The sequence below is a fragment of the Onthophagus taurus genome, chromosome 6 (assembly GCF_036711975.1).
Source record: "Onthophagus taurus isolate NC chromosome 6, IU_Otau_3.0, whole genome shotgun sequence".
NCBI classification, from domain to species: Eukaryota; Metazoa; Arthropoda; class Insecta; order Coleoptera; family Scarabaeidae; genus Onthophagus; species Onthophagus taurus.
Window position 1 is genome coordinate 21,573,936 of NC_091971.1, and position 24,924 is coordinate 21,598,859.

The 24,924-nt window shown below is 33.9% G+C and overlaps 1 protein-coding gene across 5 annotated transcripts in view; it reads right to left on the reverse strand.

Moving 5' to 3' along the window:
• Positions 1-24,924, reverse strand: part of LOC111422683 (LIM domain only protein 3) — a 284,619-nt gene that overhangs the window by 50,600 nt on the left and 209,095 nt on the right. Inside the window, exon 1 of one of the 5 annotated variants that reach the window (XM_071196489.1) lies at positions 6,923-7,196. The exons of the other annotated variants lie outside the window; for them this stretch is intronic. The gene's annotated coding sequence lies outside the window, so the exon portion shown is untranslated. Of the gene's footprint in view, positions 1-6,922; positions 7,197-24,924 lie in introns of those variants that run through there. 5 annotated transcript variants of the gene reach the window in all.

Below are 24,924 nucleotides of genomic sequence, written 5' to 3' on the forward strand. Positions count from 1 at the left end.
TGGTGGTATCACGTTGCGGACGGAAGGTGAAGAGTGTGGTGAAGAGAAACTGACCGGTACCTGGGACCACTGGCAGCGGCGTCTGGCGCGTTTATTTACGGTCAAATATACAAGTCGAGAACTTGGTAATTTGTAGTTTCACTCAGGGGCATAATAACAGCGTGCCGGAGAGCGCGCCGTTCTTGGTGGTTTACCTACAAACTTATATTTTAACGGAGAGGGCAAGCCAATCGGTCTCTTTGTTTCCGAACCGAAACCCAAAGCGCCTTCTTTAAGCCAAAGCTATTCATCCAACTTCGACCTTCCTCCACCTCCACTTCGTCTCTCTTTGTGAGTTATGTCGACGATTAGTTGGTTTAAACGATTTTACGAAACGTAAATAAAGTGTGTTTTTTTGCACGTCCTGGAAAGAATGTTATTTTTTGTAACATTTAGATGGAAAGCTGTATTTTCTTTTTTGAAAGAAATAACATTGTTTTAATATGTATAATTAGTTTATATACCAATTTATAGTGATCAAGATTTTATTTTATATTTATTGAGATAGTCTTAATACAGACAAAAACTCGATGTTGTTAATTAAACGTAATAATGACACAATTTGTAAACCAGTGAAAACTAGTTGTAGCCTTCGTGGGAAGAATTGAGCTCTTAATGTCTTTAGTAGTTCTGTGTGTTGTGGGCTGCAATGAACCATATCTCCTGGAGTGAGACATACAAAGCATTTGTATGGGCCAAAATCACGACTTTAATGATAATGTTTATAGGGTACTGACGTTGAAAGATGCATAACATTACGTTGAATGTATGCAATTGTATTGATTGCTGATTATGTTTAAGAAACTAAAACGTTAAGTAGTATTTTATGAAGAAAACCTACTTTGATAGAGTTATGTACCATGATACTGGATGTATAAGACTTGAACTTTGAGGCTTCATAAGACTTTAGAAAACTTCAACCTTGATTTATTTAATAAACGCTCTTAAACGATCTTCTTAAATTTATGACATAAATTATGATGTTTGTTTAAGAGGGATAAAACTGTTGGAACCATAGCAAAAATGCCTTGAAAGTCCTTTTCAATTCAAAGGAATAATTCGAATTAAATTGTGTCAAGAACAAAAATCGCTGAGAAAGATATTTGTGTTGCATTTTAACGCCGTCCACTGATTTCAAAACCCATTGTGCATCTTAACGGCATTTTATGTTTGGTGGTCTCGATTGCAGCGTCTCGGCCGGAAGCGATCTCTGCTGTTATATAGTACACTTATCTAAGCTGAAACTTCATAGTGTGGGTATACAATAGCCGAGATCGCTTTAAGAGTCTTGAAGAAAAAAAATCAAGGTGCTATATTTGAGGCCTATTTCAGTAACTGTATCAGGAATATACATAATCGGCTTCAAAACAGGTTGTCAGGGATATTTGGTATGCAGCTTAACCACATTTTATTTCTGACAGTGTCAGTTGCAGCCCTCATCAAAGATAAAACTCATTTCGACAATTAAAATTTCCTCAAGGCGTCATGATTAAGGTTTACTACACTCATAATACCATCAAGACTTTAAGAATTAGATGTATATACAGTTTTAATATCAGTTAGCGAAAGTTTTGTTGTGATCTCGATTACAGTACAATTATCAAAGACTAAACGTCATGGTCAAAGTAATTAATAATAGCTAGGGCCGCTTGTGGCCGAGGCGATATGTTCAAAATTTGCCAGAATCTTATCTTAAGATAACGCATTTATCAACAGTTTTTCTCCGGAGCTACATAATTTAACATTCCTCACTTTGAAAACCACCCGGTTTCAACTTTTAATAAGTTTGTCTAATCTGAAAATAAAAGACAATAGTAAAGAAATTTTGATATCGAAGTTCCGGAATTTATTTCAGCATCTAAAAAATCATTATTTTAATCTGAGAAATTTTCTCTACTAGAAATGAGTAAACAGTGAGTGACAGTACATGATTGAAGGCTCCTCAAGAAACTATTTGAAGTATTATGCTCACTACATAAAAAAAATACACAGCTTTTAGTTACACCTACATATTCTGAGGCTTTCTTCTCAGAAGGTAAAGGATAAGTTACAAGGTCTTTTCTGAGAATTTGCACCCACCATAATGATGATTGTTTCTAAATATTCTAAGTTTTAAAAGTCTAAAGGTGTTCTGTTCCATAACGGCAATGTTTATGGAGATTGTGATGTCATAAAAATGGTTGAGGTGTAACTTAAATGCATAGTATGTTTGCTGGTGTTAATTACAGCACATTGGTTGGACGTCACTGGTAAACATTTGATACCTGTTACAATCACAGAAGATCCGACAATTAGCGTTTCGCACGTAAAGTTGGCGATACCGCAGTAATGGAAAGAGGGAATTGTGGGCAGACGAATTGGATGCAGCAAGATCTTGAATTTAGCTACCTGTGAAACATTCGTATGTGCAATTTATTTACAAGACATTGCAGAACTAAAATTATAACTCTCAAATCAATATTTATTATTAAATTAACCATATAACTACATATTTGTTATTATTATTATTTCAATTAATTAGTAACTCTCGGTACCAACATTAACGATTTTATACTCTTCAACAACAACAGAACAACACGGAATGGTCAAAAGAAGTCAATTATGTACTATCAAATGGGATTTTAAACCTAAATGGAGGCATGACGCTGATGACCATCCATCATTGGGGAGTATCTGTGATGTTACATCACAGAAAATGTTAATTAAAATTATAAATCTAAAATTAAAATTGTTTAGTAAATTTACCACGTTAGCTACATATTTATTATATTTCCGGCATCCAATTAAACGTATCATTAAAATTCCAATTATTACTTAGGTTTTCACTTTATTAATATTTATTAATATGTGGTAACACATGCCAAATATTTTGAAAACTAGGACATAATGTCCACATGCCCCAACAAAATTAAAAGGATTTGGTGTAATGTTTTGTAGATAACTTTAAAACCTGGAATGCTCAAAGGAAAACCACGAAATCCTATTAAAAGGGATTAATAGACCCAAAGACATACATCATACAAACATTTGTGGTAAGTGCATTATAGCCATCATGGTATGATTATAGGTATGATGATGTTTTTAAATATAAAGATGAGTCCTGCCAATGATACTATTTGAAGACTGTAAAGACAAGCCTACATTGTAAAGTGTGCTAACAATTTCCATGATTTCAAGGAAGAAAGGCAACTAAATTTTCCTGCAAATGGGTTCTTCATAAAGCTGTCTTTAAATTATTCGACTACGATTAGGACAATGAATTATTACAATACTGAGAATTTTATTACTAAAATTACTAAAGTGAAACAACAAACTTTTTAGTTTCTCCACACAAATTTGAAGTTAACATCTCTGTTATTTTAATAAATAACGGAAAACTAAATTCACCATTGAAATTATGTACTATATTAAAACCAAGTTGAAAAAAGAACGTCGATATCATCTAAAAAATTTAAAAATTACGAAACTAATGTGTTGTCGTCACGACTTTATAACTCTAGCAATATGTAGATCTTATAAAAAACTTTCTTTTAGGTTCCCTACATGTTATTTGTCGTTCACTAGTAAAAAAATCAACAAAATGACGTATAAACTTCAGTAATTAAATTAATCATCAATTATTAAACTATAAGGTTGTCCTCGAAAATTGGAGTAACGTGTTTATTGAATGTTTACTTCATCAAAGAAAAAAAGAGTCTATTGCTCTAACTTTGCCTTCTTTCCACTAAAAAAAAAGAAACAAAGAATAGAAATAGCTCGCTACTCTGAAAGTGGGTCGGAAGAGAGTGAGGAGAAGTAGATTTCCATTATGCCCAGACTTTTAACGAACACGTGCTGGTATTGCGGAGATATCCTCATTACGAGAGTAGTATGAATTCTTACTAAGGCGATATTAGAGGAAGTGTCGAGGTTCTACGTTGCTCCAGGTCTTTACAATATCAAACGCTATGATGAGCAGTTGAGATCGGTGGGATGTAGTTGCAGAAAATATCAGAGAGGATACTATTAAAAGAATTAGGCAAAATAAACCTGGAAGCTACCTAGATTGGGCTAGAAAAAATGAGCTATACTAAGAATGACACAAGTGGAGAAAATGCGGCACATACGGACGCAGATATGTGTTTGTGCTTCTTAATTGACATTGTGGCACGAAAACATTCAGAAGCGGTACCATTATCGGGCACAATTTTGCATTATTCACACGATGAGTTTTTTTAACTCATCCAGTTAAAGTAGACCAATCAGTGCTTTAATTTTTGAAGTTGCAAAACTCTTTAATTGCATCATCTGAGTAGAATACTTGTTAGTACTGCAATGGACTGCTCGCATTTCTAGCAAACGATTTCGTACGTAGGAGCTGTGTTAAGAAAAATGAAGGTTGTGGTATGAGAGATAGGAAGATAGAAGATAAGATAAGTAACTGTTTTAGTGAGATTGTAAGAAAAAATCTCATACAGCAACCAATACTGCTTTAATGAGATACCATCATTTACTATCTGATTACCATCTTTTTCAATCAATATCGTTAAATCTCCCTTTTCGAATATTTTGTACTTCAACTTAATTTTTTAGTTGTATTTTGAAGATGGAAAAGCATTGAGTGAAACAATATACAAGACAACACTTCCCTATTAACACATAATGAGTTTAAAACATAAAAGTTATTACTTCCATTTAATGGAAAAAATAAAGTTAATATTAGCTAGATTATATAATGGTGTAAATCTCATATACCGCGACGATACATATAAAGTAGTCCATTTAGGTTGAAATGGAATGGTTTGGGTCACCTACACCCACTTACATATTTTCTTCGACCGATTTCACTTTATTTAAGAACAGCAATACAGATTGTGGCCTTTTAGCTTTATTGACTAAAATTGACTTGTTTTACCGACGTTTTCACAGAATCATCTAACGGAGTATTTCAATAACTACCTGCATTTAATTTTAAAACAAATACCATTTCAAATTGAGGATACCTGAGATATACCTGAATGATATTATACTTTTATCTACAAGAAATAAACTGCTATAATCATAATATATAATACTAGAGTTGTTTTATAATTAATTAAAACCCATGTTTCCCCTTATTACATAAATAACCACATTTAAAGTGTTATTCAACGTTTCATCTTTTTATGATATAATTTTAGTTTTAATTTACGATATGAAAGTTACCCTTGGTGAGTCGTAAATTGTATTCTAACATCCTCCATTCATAAATTACCCCCGGTTCAATTCTAGAATAATTAAATAACATAAATTGCCACCCCCAGGCTTAGAACGTTGCTTTTATGCTTTGTTGTTATAAGCAGGGACTATTTTATTTGAGATCTCTCTCCAAGTTAGGGTGGACGAGTCTTTTTTTTTTTGGTGAACGGCTACTCGAGGGTGACAAAATTACATTAGCAGGGTGCATATGCAATTGGTCGGGGAAGAACGAGAATGGGGTGAGTAATTGGTTTTAAAACGCTACCAATACTAATAATTCCTCTTTCTGTCCATATTTTAAATTTTTTTTATTCGGCGTTGCGAATGTTTTCCAACCCCATGACTAAAAAATAACGAATCTGTATATTTTCGTTTCTTGCTCGGTTCTTTTTTCAAATTTAGAACGACCAACCCCTACGAGAGCATAACTGCCGCCGTTAACTTTATCTAAATTGGAAATTTGAAATACGACTCGTCCAGAAAAAAAGAAAAAACAAAAAAAAACGATAATACAAAAGCGATACTGCCGGACGGCCAGGGCTCTAATTTGATTCTTTTTCGCAAACCCGGGAAGGGAGAGAGAGGAAATTGCGAGCTACGGAGCAGAGGGCGCCGTATATCCTGCAGACGAAAAAACCAGATAATCTAATAATAACACACCTGAGTCAGCCCCGCGGAGTCATAATTGATATTAACTCGATCGGCTCCGCTCGTGATATCTGAAATTATGATTTATCCAAGAGAGGAGTTAAAGAAAGAAAAAAGTCACGTCTCACAATCACGAAGTAAATTGATCCAATAACACACAATAATCTACAATCGAACAGCCAATTTTCTCCTCATCTCAAAACCCTTTTATCAATGCCAAGGTACAAAGCAGAACTTAACTTTATCTTACAATTTAAGTGTAACTAAAAAAATAAGATAACTAAGTAATAAATTAAGGAAAAATAAATATATATAGTTCAACTGGAGGGTGGTTTTATGATTCGATGTATTCGTTGGAGAAAATTCATTTTAATTCGTACCAATTACATGGAGTACAGAACGACCCTTTGGGCCGACCGTCCCCCTTATGCTTTTAGGGTTAATAGTCCCTCGGAGCTCGACTCCACAGCCCTCCAGATGAAAATATCTCGTGTTCTACATTTTATTGCCGGATAAGTGCTTATGGGAGAAATTTATATCTCCGCTTTATAACTTATTTACGTTTTCAGTTTGCCCAGGAAACTCGTCCTTAACTTTATCGATTAAACTCATTCAATTAATGTTAATATTTAATTGAAAATCGAACAGGTCATGAAAAAATGAAAAACCACCTGTTTAATTTCATATTTAAGCATTCATAGAAAATTAAATAAAACCTAAACAACCGTAAAAAATCTTTTTGCTTCACATGCTCTCTTTTCTGTTGTAAAATCTGAAAGTTTTATTGCCAGCTATAAATTAAAGGGCAAATTTATACCTCCGGACATCTTCTCCTTTAGGTATAACTACCTCAGATGACACAGATGCATATGCATTCAAAAGAGAGAAAGAAAGGAACCAGAAATATTTGTCTACCTGAGATAAATTTCGTGCATGGGTAGGTTACCTCGAATTTCAAGGTCCTCTAAATATTGAATTACCTCCATAAAAAAGTAAAATTTCTTTACGTCGTTCCTACCTTTTTCTCAGCTTCGTTTTCGATTCATTATACAATCCATTTTATTCACACCCCAAAAAGTAACAGTTTCTGTAGATGAACACCAAACCAATATTGTTTTATTTATTTATTTTGATCTAATTTATCACACAATACACACAATGATTAACGGCACTAATTTAAAGTAATTTAAAAGTTGGAACTAACGGTTTAAGAACGATATCATTGGTGAAAAATGAGAATGTTTTGAAATTTTCGTTTCGCGTTTGCGTAGAAACCGTTCCGTGAGAGCTTTCGTCCGTGCTCCGTAGTGTCGAAAATTGTACTGGAGCTTAGGGGGAAGCTCCGCAACCCCAATGTCATGCCACGAGGAGAGAATTTTTAGAATGGTGGGGGTAGAAAGCACCCCACAATAACGTGGTGGTCGTAGGAAGGTAGTAGGTAGACGAACTCCAGGCCATTTTTGCCCGTCGCTAACTGCCGCTGAACAAAATAAACACACACACTGATTCGGGATTTCCCAGTTTTATTGCTTTACATTTTTACGTTTCAATTCTTAGCTTTTTAAATTTTATTTTCTAAAAAGTCATCGAGGTTGATTCGAGTTTCTTCTATTGCGCAACAGTTTCTCTCTTGCGGAGAACTCGATGGCCCGAACTTTCTTTTCGCCGTCACAATAAATATGAGGTTTCGTTTGCAAGATTGCCGCGGGGCCGGTTCGCGACCCATTTCAAAGCTCTCTCGTTTATTCTATTACTGAGATGTGGGGGAGAGACGAAAGACGGGAGAAGGTTTAGTGATTTCTATTCAATTTCACAACAACGCTCGCACCTTTAATTATGACAAAATCATACTTAATAACTGTTAGAAAACCGTTCGAATAATAATTGATTTCCTGTTGTTTATTTTATTTCATCCATAAAATAATTATCTATTAATATAGTATATGTATAAAGAAATTGTTAACATTTAGTTAGTAGGTATGTAGTAATAAAATGAAACTGTTGGTGTGGTTAGCTTCTTAGTTGAGTATATTAATTATAATTGAACGTCCTGTTATGTATTACCCGATCGAAATAATTAATAACGCATCGTCGCAACACGCATACGAACGCCTCTGAGGTCCGTTTTGGAATTTATCACCAGAGATTACGCATTCGACTTAAACCAATTAAGCCAATAACCGTTCTGACACGTCCCGGACACGGTTCTTATCTTGTTGTCTCTCTCTCTCGCTCTATATAGCGCCCTGTTTGGTTCTCGGTCGCCGTGGTCCGGAAACCGACGAAATAAAACAAACGGCCCCCGGCGTAAGCGAAGACGCCGTTCGACGGTAAATCAGTTTAATTAAACGGTGTCGTTAATTAAGGGTCTTCTCAGGGGAGACCCCTCGCGGACGTGCCAAAACAAAGGCGATAAATCCATCGGTAATCCAATTAATAACGTGGCGTGCGAATTTTAATTATACTTATACGCGCCGCGCCATATTTATTATTAAGACCTCGCCGTCTCACGTGTATGGGTCCCAGGTACGGAACTTCTTAATATGACTGGTTTTCTTCTTCGTCTTCGTCTTCCTCTTCTTCTATAGCGAGGTGTGTGGCGGTTGACCGCCGCCGCTGTTGCTGCTGCTCCTGCTACGGCTACATGGTGGCCGGGACATCGCATAAATTATTATTGAAATATCGCAGCCAACCAAGGAAAGAACCGTTTAAAAAAAGCACAAGGTATAACCATATATCTACAGGGTGTTTCAATGCGTATAATAAATATTAAGTTGTTTCTAAGAAAAATAAACTTTATTATCAAGTACTTCTTTGAATTTGTATTTTTAAATCATTTTTACAATTCTTTAAATTCCAATGAATAATGTATAAGAATTTTCTGAGGGAATAGAAGAAGATGTTAAAGATATTAAAATTACGATAATGCAAATAAATAACTCGAAGTAAAGATGACATCAGGCTAGTCATTTATTTGACCTCCCCAACTCCTCACCGTTAATGCTGTATAAGGAAATTAAAACGGCACTTAAGTGTAATTAAGTGATTCTGCATATACGAATTATAAAGTAAATTATACTCCTTTTATTTTTATATTATTGACAAAACGTGAGAAGCAGACTTTCGGGTTAACTCTATATTTGTTTGAAAATTAATTATTCTTCAACAGAATGGCAACCTAAAATGCAACCCAACAAGCATATTGATACCATCGATTTTACTTATTACTTTCATAAAAAATGTAAAATTAAAAATCGAGCGTTTATATACTAAATTCAGATCTGTCAAAGCTTTGTCGGCTTAGAGTGAGCTATGGGTATAGATCAGCGTTTCTTAAATTTTTTGATGAGTGGAACCTTTTTTAATGAGCACATTTATCGTGGAACCCTGTTATCATTCAATAATTAGAATTATTTTAAATAATATTTATTTGCTTCAAAAAGTACTTTCAAAATTAATATAAAAGTTATTAAAACAACGTTTACTTAATGTTAGGCTTTATAGATAAAAGTTGAATTCTCATGTCAGGTTCGGCGTCAAGTTTGTTGCGATATTTATATTTTGTAGACACATAAACTGAGAATCCCATTTCACACATACAGTGTGTTAATTAATTATTGTACCCGACGTCATCATTGCAAGTATGCAACCAATATTACAGTATTTTTATTGCAATACGCGATTTGCGTATGATACGTATTGCATTGTGATATTGGTTGCATACTTGCAATGATGACGTCGGGTACGATAATTAATTAACACACTGTAGATGTAGTAGCAAATGGTAAAAGTGCCAACACGCCCTTTTGCGACAATTGAGGATATTCATCCTTCAAACTGCACCAAGATTGCACTAACGGCATTGATTTAAATTTTTCTTGCAACGATGAATGAGATGTCATTTCAATCAAAGTTTCATATCTTTTTGACGACATGGTCGAAGGTCGTGTATTGATAATGAATGGATTTTTAATCCATAGTTCTTCTTGATATTTAATCTGCCTGTCATTCGGAAAATATTCATTAAAAGTCTGCCCTATTTCAAACTTTTCCTCTTCCAAAAAATCTTTTATAGTTAGGAAGCTATCATATTCATTGGAGCGCACACAAATTATCCAAAATTTTATCTTTTTTTTGAAAGCAAGAATTTTCCGGTAGCACTAAATAAATTTACCTGTTTGCCTTGAAGTGTTAAATTAAGATTATTGATCTTCGTAAAAATGTCGCTTAAACATGCAATTTTAAGCAGCCAATTTTTATCAAATAATCGATCTTTCAATTCGAAATTATGTTCTAAAAAAGTACGTACTTCGTCCCTTAGTTTAAAGAAAAAGGGTTAGTATCTTTCCTCGTGACAACCATCTGACTTCAGCATGTACAGAAGAGATATTGAATAAACGATTACTTAGAGGCCGAGATTTTATGAAATTAATGATTTTGACCACCTTCTTATAACTGGGGGATAATTTCTTTGCAGCAAGGCCTGCCTATGAAGCATACAGTGACTGCTAGAACAGTTTTTGGCGATATTTTCAATTAGCTGTACAGCCCCATTAATTGTGCCACTTATGGTTTTTGCTCTATCTGTACAGATATCGATGCAGTTGTCTCATGGTATTTCATTGTGTTCAAGAAAAGACTTTAGGAGACTAAATATTTCTAGTCCAGTAGTATGTGTTGATAGAGATTTGCATAACAGAAGATCCTCTGATACTGCGTTTTCATGCTGGTACCTAACGATGACAATTAATATTGCCAGTCCAGCTACATCGGTAGATTCGTCCATTTGTAATGGACATTTGCATAATTTCAGGCGAAAAGTAAGTTCATTCTTTATATTGGTTGCTAAATTTCTGATGCGCTGAGCTATCGTGTTATTCGATAGAAGGATCTTACCTATTTTTTCTGCTAATTTTTCATCTAACATACATTATACCATCTCTATATCGAAAGGTTTTATTAGATTTTCCGCAATTGAGGCTTCACCGCGTTGAGGCAGCAAACACGCCCTTCATTGGACCCCAACCTGGATGTGGACTACAAAAAAGCCACCTAAAACAAATAATCAACAACTGGGAGGCTTCAAAGATAGCCTTACGCTGGAAAGAACTTCCAGGTCACAGACAAGCGAAGAGTATGATAACTCCGTCGCAAAACAAAACCAAAGAGGTTTTATGCCTCAGCAAAGGGGATCTAAGAACGCTCTCAGGCTACCTAACCGGCCATGTGCCCCTAAAATACCACCTCTTCCACATTGGACAAGCTGAGGATCAAACTTGTCGACTATGCAACGACGAGTCAGAAACTGCTGAACATATACTGTGCAATTGCGTCGCCAGAGGACGTCTAAGGCACAACGTCTTCGGTAAAACTACCCTGTTACCTACCGACATAAAGGTTCAAGACCTTAGGACAATACTAAGGTTCATTAAAGACCTACATTTGCCCTAAACCATTGGAGGGCTAAAGTTACAATAGATCTTATAGGTCGCGGTAACGAGAGGGGCCGCCCTCCTCAGCCCGGCAGCAATAATAATAATCACCGCGTTGAGCTATTTGCTAACTGACCAAGTAAGAAGCCTCAGTTCCTTTTTCATTAATCGTTTTTGTGGTTTGACCCATAAATGTTTTTAATTTTACAAGTTCCTCACACTTTCGCTTGAAAATTCAACATTTTTTTTCTTTAAGGTTCCCATGAACAGATTCCAAATATCGACGCATCTTAGCTGGAGCCATAGAGCTATTTGGAAGAACTTTGCTGTTTTCTTTTGAGGCGACTTGATTTGTATCGGTGTCGTTGTTTTCATCACTATGTTTTTAAAACAGTTAGACGTTGAAGCTGATGTTGTGTAAAACGTATCACGTACGATTCACAAAACTGTTGAGTGTTTTCCACGGAATCCCAGAGTTCCGCGGAACACAGTTTAAGAAACGCTGGTATAGACGATTAGCTCCAAATTCCTGGTTCGCCAGTTTTGCTATTATTTTTTTCTGGGTCTTGTAGTACAAATGTACATGATCAAATTGGGAAGAAGTTAAGGCTATATGATGATTAATGAGCTATCGAAGTCCAGGTACGCGTCATATGAGTGTTCATTTTCAATCATTCCAAGGAGTTATTAACTTTTGCCAAAGTCTTTCGAGTATCGTTAACGTTGTGTATGTTGATTCTTTAAGATCTATAATTTTTTAGTCGGTAACTGAATCAAATTTATTGGAGTTATATGAATTTGTTCATCCAAATAACATGGTGTTCAATATATTAAGTCCTATCAGCAAGATTCTGATGTTAACTGCATTAACATGTTATTCTGCACTTTTCTGATTTCTTGACCAACGTGTACAATAAATTCCAGTCGAAGTCAGTAGAATGTGCTATGCCCGTGCCCAAGACCATCTGATATACGTCCAGACAGTAATTAGTAACTATCTTAATAGTTCATTTAGATAGAGTTGACTTGGTGGTATTAATAGTTCAACAATTAATATCATATCAACCCAAAAAAGGTTAATATATTGCAACGCCTGCTTGGAAACGACCTGAGCTTAGCTAATAATAGAGAATGTAAAATTTAACCTGATTGTGCCAGGGCTGATTGCGGCCGAACCTCTACAATTAATGTCATGTCAACCCAAAAATGGTCAATCCATTGTAGCGCCTTAGCTACAAGCGACCTTGGCTTAACTCATAACTGAAAATGAAAGAATTAGTATGATGAAGTATGGGCGGGTTGCAGCCGAGGCTCTACAATTAATATCATAACAATCCAAAAATAGTCAATATATTGCAGCGGCTTGGCCACAAGCGACCTCGGCTGAATTTACAAGAGAGGATATAAGATTTATCTTGATTAAGACATTGCAGTTCTTACCATATCTGTAGTAAGTCTGGCAAATCAAATTTCAACCCATTAGCCACAAGTAACCTGACATTTAACTAACACATTGAAGTAACACTTACATTTAGAGTAGAGAATCTATGACTTAACGCTATTATGGTGAAAATGTATTTGATTAAACCGGGGTCGCTTACTACGTATTTCAGCAGTTCGGCTGTAAACGATCTGGGCTAAACTCAGAATAGAATTGCAATTATATCGAGACAGCTTAGTTAAATTTAGGATGGATAATGAATGCAATGTGTAAGCAGTTTTGGGTGTATATGGTATCAACTACAGCGGCTCGGTCGCAAGTGACCTTGACGTAATCAGAAAAAATCATACATTTTTTGTTAATGGTTTAGCCAGTAGTTATGGTCGAGGCACTGCAAAGTCTTGTGCAATAGTATAGGTGTGATATCAATTGCAATGCTTCGGACTAATTAAACAAAGTTTTACAATATCACTTCCAAATTTAGTCAAGGTCGTTTGTGTCCGTAGCGCTGCAACTTGTATTGTTTGAGATAATTATTAGTTTTTAATTGTCGAGGCCATATAGAATTGAAGCTCTGCAACTTGTGGTGCTTAATCTAGTACCAGTGTGGTATAAATTGCAGAGTCTCAAGCAAAATCCTGAATTCACAAGTCTTTAATAGGCGCATGGCATAACTTTGAAATATTCAGATTTAGTTTTATGGCAAATTAATGCAAAATACCTATCATTACTTTCTGCCGGAGTGTTTAAGATCAAGTAAGAGGAATTTTGCTTGAAGGGCAAAAGAATTAATTTATAAAATTGCGAAACAAGTTTTTCAATTAATATAAATTCTATTAATATAATTTCGAATCTCTCTACATAAGCTTTTATTTCGATAGCCTTTTCAATCGTGTATAAATTTTCTGTAATACTTGACGTCACGATGTCTTAATTGGTGACAGATAATTGAATGAGTTCGAGTTCTAACATTAGCTGACAAGCTGAAATCCACGTTTCTTCAATTTTAATTCAAAGAAACGAGAAGCTCATACTCTAAATTTTTTTTGCCCTTTTCTTTTTGGTACTGGATTTCTACTAAATTGTGTCGTTGTGCAGTCTACAATCCCCTCATTAGTATTTTGCGTTTCAAGCAATACTAAGCATTTTGTATTAATACCATTTATTGAATGGAACTTACAATTTAACTTTGATAAACATCAATTTGATTTGCATTAGTGTCGATTTAAACTTGAAAAGATATAGAGTACAATTTCTACCCATTAAGTCATACAACGTTAAACAACATTTAATAGCAAACGCATCAAAAAGTTACTTCAAAATGTAATTATTTGGAAATAATTAATATACAGAAATAAGGAGGAATTTTAAATTCGAGATACGAATTTGTGATGAACCAAACTGGGTTGGTGAATTTTGAGAAAATTTGAGATTCGAATTGACGTACTATGGTATAGCTAATTGTGTGATGTGTACGCCGAATCGTGAAAAGTAATTTCGAGAGAGTGTATTCGGGCTAGCTGGGATGTTTTTGATTGGAAATGGTTCTAGTTATCGCGTGAAACGGTCATTCACGGTTCAAACGTAAGTATAACCGAGTTGTCGAAAAACATTTTGATGTAAAATTTCAATTAAATTGCTTAACTAGAAGTTGTACAACGTAATAAGTTTGAAATTACCAATTATTTTATCAAACACAGATTTACATTATATAAAAAATAAATTATAGTATAAAATTAAGTAACTTTTTTCAAGTACTTGAAATAAAAAATTGTTATATTAATTGCTGTTCAACACATTCCTCATAATTCCTTTCGTATTATCACTATTCTGGTAAATAACAATTTATCTTACATAGCTATAAATAATATTTTATTAGTAAGTCGTAGCTCCAACAACTTCATGGAATTGACTAACATCGCCTAATTATTGTAAATATATGCATTATTGGTAAGCGGAAAATCCTCACTGGTTACGTATTACAATTTATTAATAAGCTTCAACAGTAAGAATGAAGGAAAATACAAAATCTTTGTGGGTGAGAAACTACTATCACTTCTCGAAGATTTAGGTTTACAGCTAAGACGATCTATGTGGCTTCAGCATGATGGATATAGACCCCATTATTCATGATATGCAAGGCGAATGTGATAACTAATACTATAACAATAAGGAATAGTTAAATAAATTGATCTGCAGAGTCTCCACAGTGTTTTTAGCGATAAATAATTGTAAAATAAGAAAATGTTAAATGTATATGAAAAAAATATGACGCTTGAAAGACTTATACTGATCTAGAGGATACTTTTAGCTTTTTGATAGCATTTTATATAAATTGATCATTACGATCATTTTTACATTTTTTACGCAAAATATTGTAAATCGTCGATATAATTTAACACTTTTGAATATGAGCTAAGGAATTTTTTTTCGAACCTGTTGGGATTTAAGAATTGAAACATTTCATGCTTATAGAAGAATATTTGAGGTTAGTTTACACGATATTTTTATTTTTAAGGTTTAAAAGATTAGTTTGGAATTGAAAAAGGGAGCTTTTTGACGAATATTTGTGGGTAGGTTATATAAATTTTAAGATTGCAAGGTGAGTAGTTCTACATATATTTTTTATAATTTATTTCATATTTCTAAAACAAACGATTATTTTTTTTATAAAAGTACCCACGATTTTCGCCTTTTAAAATTACCGCCCCTTTTTTCATTTAATATTTCAATATTTCATCTTGTTACGATAAGTGTCTTGAATATGTTGTTAGCCTGTTAGTGCTACATAAAATAGGGAGTAAATTTGGTGTTAGCCACTCCAGTTGTTTTATAAAAATGGTATCTTAAAGAAAAAAATATATAGTGACTACAATTGTGGGAAGAAACAACTGCGCTACATTCAGCACACTTTTGTATAAATTAATAAAAACTTGAGGCAAACCTAATAAATATAGTAAAAAAGTTTTGATTTAGATAACGCTGCAACAAATTATACCATAAAGTTTACGTTAACAAATAGGCTAAGCGTTATTTACGATAAGCAATTTTCTGAATAATGTGGTTAAATGTGTCATTTAATAAAGAGAACAAATAGATGTGTTACAGTAGATAACTGGTTCACCAGTATACAGAGGAATAAAAGAGAAATATCTCCAGAGTGTAATCGTTGTAGGTACCAAATGAAGAATGTGTGGTTTTATGATAACATAATCAGATGCCTAATGGCTGTTACTATTAATTGAAGTAGTCACGGTTATTAAGACTCATCTACTGAAATTAAACAACTTATTGATCAAGTAATGGAAGCAATAGAGACTTTGTTCTTGTTTATTTGATTATTCATAAACTCGATACCAAATCTTTAAACAATTGGTTAATAATAAAAGCTCTGCTACGTTTTCTAAGATTAAAACTTTTCTTACTGCATGAAATCACACAATAGAAGGTATCTTACAAATTTCTGTTCTAAGTGACGTTATAATACTCTGCACCGCAACTAAAATGCGTTCAAGAGGAGTCATTAATTTCAATTTTCCGTCAAAGATGGAATGAACCTCTTAGACACCAATAAAAGTCGCACGATCAAACTATCATAAAATCAGTCGTGCAGTACTCTTCACAAGTATAACAACAAAATTTGGAAGAAACTTTCATGGTCCCCAAAATACCTCAAAATTTCAGGAAAATCTTCCAAATATTTTAATGAATTCAAAACGACAGCAGTTTCGAATTCATCGTTATATAGAAAAAATCAGTTAGATCATAGTCAATCCAAAGAACCGCCACTTTTAGCAAATTCTGTGGGAGAACATGAAAGTTAACCAGCATACCAATTATGTATAGTACCATTTCACAATCCGATTTTTGAAACAGGTGTCAATAGATTGCATTCACAATTCACTATTAGTTAACAAAATCATAGTGTCAAAAAATCATAATGAGCCAAATCAATCAATTCCACACGTTCATAGATATCGGGAACTCTCAAACCACTTTATATCAAATTTTTCGTATGAAGATAAGGGTGTAAGCTAAGATCCACAACACCACATGAACTCAAGAACTTAAGCCTATTGATCACTTAATGCGCCGAAGCGAATCAGGCTGGAATCTGCTGAAGTTTGAAGAAAATCCTAAATTGGCAAACAAACTTGATGAACAATTTGAACTCAATTTGGCAAAAATAAACAAAATATGCATTATTGGACAAAAACAAAACGAAACCATGTGATATGGATTTTTCCCATATTACGATCAAGTTGAAAAACTATTATTGACTAGAATTGGATGCACTTGATACAACATCATATGGTCATCAGTGATATGTGGTCCCAACAGGATGGTGGTACATGCCACACAGCTGGTCAAATTAATCTATGGAAGAGGAAGTTCGGTAAGCAGTATGCTTACAAACTAATAACGTTTGAGGATCTCAGCGATAATATCGAATACGAAACTGTTATGTTGGGTCTAAAGAATCGTTCGCTGCAAACGTGCTTAAGCTGGTAATATAAACGATATCGAAACCCATAGTTAAATTCAAGATGTGTAAAATATTCTGAAAATGGGAGACTTTGTGGCATGAGAATCAATCAATTTGAAAATCAACTGGATCAATATATTGCATTGATGCTCGACGATACGTTATGTAGCTTGGAATTACGTTGGGATACTGCAAATAATTCTTTCCTGTCCGAACACGAATCTAACATAATTTATACTAAGGTGGATTTTCCAATTTTGATCGTAATTATAATTTAGGTTAGGATTTAGAATTACCTAGTTTTCTTTTTTGTTAATAGACCAAATTTTGTTCGCAATAGTTACAATTTAAGAATTTTCAGTGGATCCTCAGCAGCACATTTTTGAAGCAGAAAACACAGCCAACCTTGAATCCCCTATCAGCAGTTCATATAAATGAGTTAACAAAAACTTGTAGTCATCACACATACATCATGAGCGGTATGAGAGCAGTATCTTATTGAAAATATCACATTTGACCATATTGATCATAGTTTGTAATCAATAAGAAAGATATACATGCTGGATCTCAAATATCTTTAATCTAAATTAAAGATTACACTAATCGACAAGCTTTTTGTCACAAGGATTCTAAATGCTAATTATTACTTTACTACATAATCTCATTACAAAACACAAATTATTCCGCTAATACTGTAGGTATAGGCGCATAGCAAATTTTCATTCAAAACAATGTTAAATTGTAAGTTTAGGATACATAAGCTAATCCTTGTTAGTTTCTCAACATGCGAAAGAAGTGTATTATTCAACCTTATAGTTTTTGCTACGTGTTAACTATGTGGTTAACTTTCAAAAGTCAGGGACGAAATTTTTGGCTTCTCTGTGGCTCGTCAAGATAAGGATTTGTTACCTGATATGGGGTCAAAACTGCTGGATTACCTATACCTGCAGTGCCAAATCAGATAAATGACTCTGCAAATCATGCCATCAATTTGCCTTCATGTAGTGCAATTGCAGATAAAATTGATGATAAAACCTACGTACTTGATAGTAAGGCTATTTTATTTACTAACTCAAGTTGATCTTTACGATCTGCTTGGCGACTTAAAATGTCAAAAAAGCAGTCTGAACTATTAGGATCTAGATTGAAAGAATGGAATTTGCTTCATCCATACACTAAGGTATGTCGTTATTCGATTTCTTTTCGATTTGAACTATAAGATTGGCGTTTGTTTGTAGATTCGTCAAAAAAACAGTTTAAAAGCTGTACTGTTGCATAATCGAAATAGATTTTCCTCTGTTCCAGTAGCACATGGTTCCGGTATAAACGAAACTTATGAAAACGTGAAATTGGTGCAGCAAGAAAGAAAAAATGTTTTCAACCTCCTTCTTGTCGAGCCCACTAGAGTACTTTTACCACCTTTACATATAAAATTAGGTTTGATAAAAAATTTTCTCAATTCAAAGGAACACAACCGTTTAAATTTTATGTATAATGTCTTTTATCACCTGCTGATCATCAAATTAGAATCATACGATCTGTTGTTCAGTGTTGCAAACCACAATAGTGACGTTATTGCAAGTCTGAGAGAAAATACTTGTATCGAAAAAAGTGAAGTTTTTGTTTTATGTTTTATAATATTTTAGTTCTGACTGGAGACCAAGTAATGATGCTCTAAAAGTGTCATCTTTGTATGAATCAAAAAAAAAGTAATAGTCTCAAACTTCTTTTAAACTGATATAACTGAAAATATGTATCAAGCAGTGGAGGAAGTATAAGAGGGTAAAATAGGGCTTCCAAACAGTTTGAAATTCCTTGTACAACTCTCTTCGTCGTCGAAGAAAAAATTGAGTCGCACACCAACATTTTCTCTAGAACAAGATGAAGAACTAGCAGTATATTTTTTATGGAGGTACAATTACTTGGTTTCTAACTAAATAACTTCAGAACATTGGCGTTTGAATTGGCGAAATCACATGGACCATCGATGCAATCAGAACAAGAAAAAAAGGTAAGTTAAAAAAGTCCAAATATCAAGCTACTTTAATACACCTGCAGTTCAGAAATATTTTAAGTTCGTACGGAACTTTACTCAAACTCCAAATCAGATGATGGCTGGGTAAAATGTCAAAATTGCGACGACTATGAAGAGTACTCATGCGATTTTTGCAAATAGAACAGTGGTTTCTTCCTTAGTTTGTTTAGTTTTTTGAAAAAAAGTTTTATTTAGCATAAACATAAAAAATCGTTTTTGGCAAAAAAGTTTTTGAAGATCAAACACTAGCGACGAACATGGAGAAAGAATATTTCTAGAATGGAAAAACAATACCAGGACAAATGGAATCCTCCTATGTTGGCAGATTTTGTGCAAGGAACCAGCCTCAAGCCAAATACATGCCCTGATGCATGCCCTTATCAGGATTAATCTCAGATATATATCTAGATTTTATTGAGAAAAATATGATTCTTAATCATAACGATGTATTTGAAGAAAACATTAAATTTTGGTGTAGATATGTAGATGACGTGTTTTGCATTTGGAAGGGAGACATTTCACAATTGGAACAATTTTTAAAGTATCTAAACAACATACATGAAAAATTAAAATTTACCATGGAAATATAAAAGGACAATTCATTAGATTTGTTGGACCTTACTTTAACTAAAACAATAGAAAACAAAATTAAATACAGTATTTTCAGGAAACCTACAAATTCTTTAACTACTATCCCCTACAATTCATACCACCCACACAATCAGAAATTTGCAAATTTTAGATTTTTAATCAACAGAATATTAGATTATCCACTTGACAAAGAAACTAACAATAGCTAACAATAATGGTTTTCCAAAAAGTTCTATAGATAGACTTTTTTGTAGAATTATAAAACAAAAAGATCCGTTAAATACTAAGGTAAAAAACTCATATCTGACATATAAACCTATAATCTACAATCAATATACTTCAACTATGCAACACCTATTCTCCAGATATGATATCTCTCTGGCATATTCTAATAATAACAGAATTTTAAAATTATTATCAAATTATAACAATAAAAAAGAAATAGATATAAAAAAAGAATGTGGCGTATATTCGATAGAATGTAATAATTGTAATAGCATTTACATAGGACAGACAGGAAGGAGATTGGAAACACGTATCAGAGAACATGAAATTAAAAATAATTCTAATGTTTATAAACATAAAATGGAAACAGGACATAAAATTAAATACAAAGAAACTAAATTAATACACAAATGTAATAAAGGTCAAAAATTGGATTTGCTTGAAATTTTAGAAAGTTTAAAGTATAAACACAATCAAAATCATAATTTATTAAATGATCAAATACAAATCAATACAGAGCCTATTTTTGCTTTATTAAAGGATTTTAAATTTAAATATAGATAGTGTTATTCAGGATAAATACCAGTTTCTTTCTTGTTTGTTCCTTTTGACCTTCAGTCATTTTTCGTTTATCTTGTCAACTGTAAACGCATGATTTGTTTTGTATTATTTGGATTTTGTTTAAATGTGTTTTGATTTTTGGTTTATGAATTTTGATTTTTTGATGTTCTATTGTATTTATTCAATTATATATAAGGAAAAAGTTTCAAGTTTAGATTAAAATTGTTGAAGTTTTACTTTGGATGATGTGTTGGATTTAATGTTTAATATATTTTTTCAACTGAATTGAAAGTAAGTAAATTTTTTAAGTTTTGATTTTATATCATAATGTTTAAATTTTATGTAAGATTCTACTGAAGATGAGGATTGTTTCCTCGAAATCGATATAGAAATACAATAAAATAAAAAAGCAAGAAAGAGGAAAAATTTGTTTTTATTTAAATTGACATCAAGCCAAATACTCCAGAAAATCTTATCTTTTAATATTAAGCAACATATTTTTTAGTTTAATTGTAAATAAAGTCTCAGTAAAGTTCCTGTCACAAAAAAAATTTGGGTGTAAAATTTTTTCTGTACGTGTTTTCCACCTTAGAGAGTCAAAATAAAGTAAAAAATGATAAAGAAGTTCATGTGACCAATTAAAACTTCATTTTTATCCATCAGTGTTATTAGTGGACGAGTCCCTATTCGCGTTTATATTCATCGATGTGGTACAGATACAGTTTCAACAAGTCAAGAAATAACGAGTTAATTTTCATGAGCTCGAGTACTTGCAGGAAGACCATTTCATAACTCAGTGTGGTCGTATTCGTCTATAAAACAACGCTAATTATGTCTCTATATACTTATGAGTCATTTCAAGGAATCAATTAAACATATGAATTAATGAAATAGTTGGAGGTGAAATTATGTAGATAGGAAAATATTATGATAGTTATTTGAAAATTATACAGCGTTCGTGATAAGATATAATTAATCTTTTGTTGAAATTGCTTGGGGAAAATAAAAGAAATAAGAGTGAAGTAAATCAATCGGAACTCCGAGAAAGTAAAGTTGGGTTGGGTTTGGAGGTGGTTTAACAACCGTCATTCGGTTTTTCGTTTTAATTAGTTTTAGCGCGAAATTAGGTACTTTAGCTGGTAATGCGAGCGGAGGAGCTCATTAACGCGCGGCGCGAATTGCCGTTGGAAAATTCCGGGCTCGTTATCGGTAAATTGTCTAGTTGCAATTAAAAAAGTTGGGGAACCGCAGCGCAAACAAAACAAAAAACGCGATTCGGGCAGCGGCGCCGAAAAGTTATCGACACCGATCCGTCGTCCCCTCGACACCCCTTCGGTTCTGCGTTCGCTACCATTTCCCACCCGCCATCCTCCCGGCCGGATTTAATTAACATTAAAACAATTCCCGACGCTGAAGCATTATTGAAAAACGCGTACAATAAAATAAAATTCAAATATGATATTTTCCGAACGGGGTGCCCCGGGGCGTATACATAGTAGGTCGGGGTGGTGTAGGATTTAAAGGGGTCGAAGGGGGGTATTCGGTTGCACCCCCTCGCATACCCGCGGTCCCCTTTTAGCCCAGTCGCGCCGCTCGCAACTTTATCAATTTTATTCATTTTTAATTAGCAATTTAAAAATATCGCCGCGGAACGGTCGGACCGCTTTTTGTTCCATTTAAAATTAATTAAATTTTTTAAATTAGTACATTGTGGCCGGTCCACTCCGCTCGCGGGAACGTATATCCCCCCTGCCCCCTCGATTACATATTAATATTCGGCGCTTTTTTCGAGCAACCCTTTCGGACAATATTTGAAACGGAATGAAATGTTTTTGCGCACTCGCTGCATATTTTAATTACGGCTAATTTATTTGCATTTATTGAATATTGTCCCCTCTGTTTGTGTGGTAATTTTATTTAAAATGTTTCCGCCGGCGACTATACACTATATCCCTTTGGATAATACACAATTTTACATTTTTATTTCAACTTTTTTTATTCCAATCGAAATTTGTACAATAATTTATTAAAATTCCAATTCGCATATTTTTGACTTTTCTTTTATTTCGTTTTTTTATCCTAAAAATATATTATTTGGATACAAATTTCTACTCGTACCTTGTTAATAACTCTCGCATAACTACATATTAATGTGAAGAACTTCAGGTAAACATCGCTGTTACCCACGTCTTTAACATTAACAACTTGCTGCGAGAGTAATTCAGCCGTGTATGGAGCACTTAACTTCACTGCCCCATTACGAATTGACGAAGTTTTTGTCGCCCCGTTACAGCGAGCACCGCTCAAGACGTTTTAACTCCCAATTACGGGAGCTTTCCTCACGTCAACGAAAAAAAAGTACACATCAGAGAGAAAGAACGAATCAAGGGATGAAAAAATAACTAAAAATGAAATCGTCGACGATCTCTTTATCCTTATCTTGTTGTCGGATGAGATAATTAGCCGTTAAGCTTCGGTGTTGGAATCGATTTTCCGCCGGGTGTTAATTGCTTTGGTCGAAAGAATTAATTGCCTATATCTTTAGCTTCTCGAAAATGGTGAAACGACGAAGAAGTTGAAGAAGAAAGGGGGAAGAGAAGGAGATTCGAATAAATAAGGTCGGTCGAATCTCGGCTTTTTATCACTACTCAACCCGCAATAAATCGATTAATCAACTGGTTAGGTGCTTTAGTCGAGTGCGATAAGGGTCTTAGTGGCTCAGAAAATCGGTCTAAAAGCGTACTTATTTGCTCGAATGGCGAGCAACTAAAAGCTCTTAAATTCCTATGGATTATGTAGTTCCTTGTACTATGTTTTTGTTAATTAATAATTGAGATAAAAGAACTACAACTTTTTCTTCGTTTAGAAAAAATAAAGATAAATGATTCAAATGCAAAAACTAAACACTGGGTTACCTGTAATAATTCAAAGAAGTCTTCCGTTCCTTTTTGTGCTGCGAAGATGTACATAATAAAGCTCGCTCGAGTCGTTTCAAAGGCAAACGCGAACTTCTAGTTTGCCACCTATTCTCTTCTTCTACATCTCTTCTTCTTCATACAAAAGCCGTTAAAAAGTTAGGAATATTCGGATATTTGCATAAAATTTTCTCCGATACAAACGCAATTCGCACCCCCAAACTATCGTTTGATGTGCCCTGTCTCCAAAGGAACTCGACGGGGCATCAAACGTCCCCTTTTCTGACGGCAAACGACCAAATAACGGTCGGTGGCGACGAAGCGGGGGCGTCATTTCCATACCCACGGACACCAGATGGCACATCACCGGTTTCCAAAAAGTCTAAACATCGAATTACCAAGTTTCCAAATGGAAATTGTTACCATCGTGGCATAATGTGACAAGATAGCTGAGATTTTTAAAACGTCGTTATTTTCTTTTAGATACTCTTTCACTTCACTTTTCGGTCGTTGGTAATTGTATTTCACGCGGTGAAGAAAATTTTTTGAACAAACCGCGGATGGCTAATTTGAAATGCCAATGTACGGAACGAATTTCCATTGTAAATTTTCACGTGACATTAGATCCCAGTAAGTTTTTGCAAAAAGTTTTTAAACGAACGTTAAGCTTGTAAAAATAGATCGGGTATTTTGAGTATAAATATGAAATATAAAAAAGTTAATCTTTTTTAAATATGGACCCTTTTTGAAGCTTATTGGAAAAATAATAAAAATCTTTGAGAAATCTTTTGAAACTTTTTAACACACATACTTATTAGGAACGAATCTACAACGGAAAATTCAGTTTTTACAGTTTCTAATTTAGGGATTTTTGTTAAGAATCATGACAGAGAAGGTCATTAATAAGTCATACTACTTAAAGTGCTTGTTTATACTACAGTGTGTTTGCATTAGGGGGAGTCAACAACTGTCATTTCTTGAGAAGTGGGAGAATTGATGAATTTAACGAGGGTCTACCAATTTCCAGATTATTCCATTTCTCTCCATTTATCAACAAAAACAGATGGTCATCAAATGAGCAACTGAAATAGTACGAACAACAGCCTGTTATTCTGTCTAAGAATTTTCATTTCTCCATATCACCGGATGCAAACGTTGTATAAGAGGACGCATATCATCGCACATCATTAATTAAATAGTTTAATCATTCAGTAAAGATGTCAGAAATATATTTGATATAAAACATATTAATATAACACAATCAAGATGTGTTAGATGTACAGGTAAACACGTATCATCGCAATGTGTCAAATCAAAAGATGTTCTTTAGCTGC